This window comes from Lithobates pipiens, unplaced genomic scaffold (genome assembly GCF_037356315.1).
Source record: "Lithobates pipiens isolate NorthernLeopardFrog02 unplaced genomic scaffold, aLitPip1_a1.2 Scaffold_25, whole genome shotgun sequence".
NCBI classification, from domain to species: domain Eukaryota; kingdom Metazoa; phylum Chordata; class Amphibia; order Anura; family Ranidae; genus Lithobates; species Lithobates pipiens.
In genome coordinates, this window is record NW_027507787.1 from 104593687 (window position 1) to 104597607 (window position 3921).

The following is a 3921-nucleotide window of genomic DNA, read 5'->3' on the forward strand; positions in this document are numbered from 1 at the left end:
GATGACGGGTTAGCCCCCCCTGCAAATAACTGTTAATATTGCTTCTTCTGTGTGAGATCTAACGCAAACAACAGTTGATCTAACCTGATCTAAAAAAGATCTAACAAACTGAATACGATTTTTTTTAAATACTATACATTGTAATAAATCACAGCAGAGGGAGGCTAAAGGTTACAGAAAGGTCACTGTGCAATACAAACAACCAAACATTGAATACCAAAAATGGTCCTCAGTGACCAAAAAAAGCCCGGACCTTCTAGGCTAAATATTATCCTTGGAGGCCAAAAATGGGCCCCAGTGAAAAAAAACAGCACACCCAGCTGTTTTTGGTCACCGACAGGGGCGGACTGACCAGTCGGTCACTCGGGTGCCGCCCGAGGTCATTAGGTGCCCGGCCACATGAGAGGCCACTTGAAGTGGCTGTGCCGTATCACATGCCGCGATCATGCCGATTACAATACTGCTAACGGTACTTCTAACGGCACGCTGCTCCCTCCGCCCCTCCTTCCCTCCCGTCCGTCCAAGGTGATGTCACAATGCTTACCGTACAAGCACCTGGGACGGACGGGAGGGGAGGAGGGGCCTGTGGGGGAGCAGCGCACCGTTAGCAGTATTGTAATTGGCATGATCGCGGCATGTGAGACGGGCACAGCAGAAGAGTGGAGGGGCCGGCGGGGAGCTGCGCCGTTATTATCGGCATCCGGTAAGTGAAGCCTGGGCCTGCCACAAGTGATGGGAGACGGCAGAACAGAATGCATGGGGCCCCGGATCCCCCCTAACCCACAGTGTCCCCTTCTGTGAGTGCCCCCCATTTGTGAGTGTCCCCCTGTGTGTTTGTCCCCCTGTGCCCCCCGTGTGAGTGTGTCCCCCTGTGTTTGTGTCCCCATGTGTGTGTCCCCCTGTGTGAGTGTCCCCATGTGTGTGTGAGTGTCCCCCTGTGTGTGTGTGTGTATGTCCCCCTATGTGTGTGTCCCTGTGTGTGTGTCCCCGTGTGTGTGAGTGTCCCCGTGTGTGTGCATCTCCCCGTGTGTGTGTCCCCTTATGTGTGTGTGTGAGAGAGTGTCCCCCCTGTGTGGTGAGTGTGTGTCCATCTGTGTGTGTGTGTGCCCCCCTGTGTGTGTGTGTCCCCCTGTGTAAGTGAGTGTGCGTGTCCCCCTGTGTGTGGGAGTGTGCGTGTCCCCCTGTGTGTGTGTCCGTGTGAGTGTGTGTGTCCCCTATGTGATTGCGTGTGCCCCCCGTGTGAGTGTGTGTGTCCCCCTGTGTGTGTGTGTGTCTCTCCCCCTGTGTGTGTGTCTCTCCCCCTGTGTGTGTGTCTCTCCCCCTGTGTGTGTGTCCCCCTGTGTGTGTGTCCCACTGTGTGTGTGTCTTCCCCTGTGTGTGTCAACCTGTGTGTGTGTCAACCTGTGTGTGTGTGTCCCCCTGTGTGTGTCCCCCTGTGTTTGTGTGTGAGAGTGTCCCCCTGTGTGAATGTCCCCCTGTGTGTGTCTCCCGTGTGTGTCTCCCCGTGTGTGAGTGTCCCTGTATGTGTGTGTGTGTGTGAGAGTGTCCCCCTGTGTGAGAGTGTCCCCCTATGTGGTGTGAGTGTGTGTCCACCTGTGTGTGTGTGCCCCCTGGGTGAGTGAGTGTGCGTGTCCCCCTGTGTGTGTGTGTGTGTGTGTGAGAGTGTATCCCCCTGCGTGTGTGTGTCCCCGTGTGTGTGTCCCCCCCTGTTTGAGAGAGTGTGTCCCCCTGTGTGTGTGTGTGTGCTCCCCTTGTGTGTGTCTTCCCTCTTGTGTGTGTGTGTGTGTGTGTGTGTCTCCCCCTGTGTGTGTGTGTGAGAGAGAGTCTCCCCCTGTGTGTGTGTGTGTGAGAGAGTGTCCCCCTGTGTGAGTGTGTCCCCCTGTGTGGTGTGTCCCCCCTGTGTGTGTGTGTGTGTCCCCCTGTGTGTGTGTTCCCGTGTGAGTGTATGTCCCCCCCATGTGATTGTGTGTCCCCCCGTGTGAGTGTGTGTGCTCCCCTGTGTGAGTGTGCGTGTCCCCCTGTGTGTGGTGTGAGTGTGTGTGTCCCCCTGTGTGTGTGTCTCCCCCTGTGTGTGTATGTTTCTTCCCCTGTGTGTGTGTGTGTCTCCCCCTGTGTGTGTGTGAGTGTGTGTTTCTTCCCCTGTGTGTCTCTCCCCCTGTGTGTGAGTGTGACCCCCTGTGTGTGTGTCCCCCTGTGTGCGTCAGTGTGTCCCTGTGTGTGTGTGAGTGGTTCCCCCTGTGTGTGTGAGTGTGTCCCCCTGTGTGTGTGTCCCCCTGTGTGTGTGTGTCCCTGTGTGTGTGTGTCCCTGTGTGTGCGTTCTTCCTCCAGTTTCCCCCTGTGTGCTCCCCCCGTGTCTCCCTGTGCAGGTGCCTATGGCACATGCTATTCTCAGGCGCTCTCCCATCCAGGTACTGACCAGGCCTGACCCTGTTTAGCCTCCGAGATCAGACGAGATTAGGGCTTTGAGGGTGATGTGGCCATAGGCAATCTCTTTGGACACCGTCAACCCTCTTGACAAACGTCAAGATGGTCAACTTGGGAAACAAGGGAAAAAAACAAGTCGACGCAAAAAAAAAAGAAGAAGACTGCAGCTCCTGGTATTCCCAGGCGGTCTAATCAGATGCTAATCAGGCCCGTCTCTGCTTAGCCTCCAAGATAAGACAAGATTTTGAGCTTTCAGGGTGATGAGGCCATAGACAATCTCTTTGGGCACCCTAAACCTCCTTCACAAATGCCAAGATAGTCACCATGGAAAACAAGGAAAAATAAGTCAACGCCGAAAAAAATAAAAGAAGCCTATGCTACCTGGTATTCCCAGGCAGTCTCCCATCCAGGTACTAACCAGGCCTGAGCCTGCTTAGCCTCCGAAAAAAGAAGCCTACATCACCTTGTATTCCCAGGCGGTCTCCCATTCAGGTACTAACCAGGCCCTACCCTGCCCATAGGCAATCTCTTTGGGCACCCTCATCCCTCTTGACAAATGCAAAGATAGTCACAAGGCCCGACCCTGCTTAGCCTCCGAGATCAGACGAGATCGGGCGCTTTCACTGTGATATGGCCGTAGGCAATCTCTTTCAGCGCCCTCAACCGTCTTGACAAATGCCAAGATAATCACCTTGGGAGACAAGGGAGAAAACAAGTCAACGCCAAAAAAATAAAAGAAAAAAAGAAGCCCGTGGCACTGGGTATTCCCAGGAGGTCTCCCATTTGTTACTAACCAGGCCAGATGCTGCTCAACCTCTGGGATCAGACAAGATCAGGCGCCTTCAGGGTGATGTGGCCATAGGCAATCTCTTTCGGCACCCTCAACCCTCTTGACAAACGCCAAGATGATCACCTTGGGAAACAAGGGAAAAAAAACAAGTCAACAACAAAAAAAAAAAAGAAACCTACAGCACTTGGTATTCCCAGGGGGTCTCCCATCCAGGTTTTAACCAGGCCCAACTCTGCTAAGCCTCCAAGATCAGATGAGATTGGTTGCTTTCAGGGAGATGTGGCCATAGGCAATCGCTTTGTGGACTCTCAACCCTCTTGAAAAATCCCAAGATGGTCACCTTGGTAAACAAGGGAAAAAAAAGAAGTCAACAACAAAAAAAAAAGAAACCTACACTACTTGGTATTCCTAGGGGGTCTCCCATCCAGGTTCTAACCAGGCCCAACCCTGCTAAGCATCCGAGATCAGATGAGATCAGTTGCTTTCAGGGAGATGTGGCTGTAAGCAATCGCTTTGGGCACCCTGAACCCTCTTGAAAAAAAAGCCAAAAAAAGAGAAGCCTATAGCACCTGGTATTCCCAGGCAGTCTCTCATCCAGGTACTAACCAGGCCTGACCGTGCTTAGACTCTGAGATTAGTCACTTTCAGGGTGATGTGGCCATAGGCATTTTCTTCGGACACCCTCAACCATCTTGACAAACGCCAAT

The 3921-nt window shown here is 53.2% G+C and overlaps 2 pseudogenes; both read right to left on the reverse strand.

Annotated features, from left to right (window-relative positions):
- Positions 1 to 3386: 3386 nt before the first annotated feature.
- On the reverse strand, positions 3387 to 3505 carry LOC143931809 (5S ribosomal RNA; annotated as a pseudogene).
- Positions 3506 to 3601: 96 nt separating this feature from the next.
- On the reverse strand, positions 3602 to 3720 carry LOC143932129 (5S ribosomal RNA; annotated as a pseudogene).
- Between the last annotated feature and the right edge of the window lie 201 nt (positions 3721 to 3921).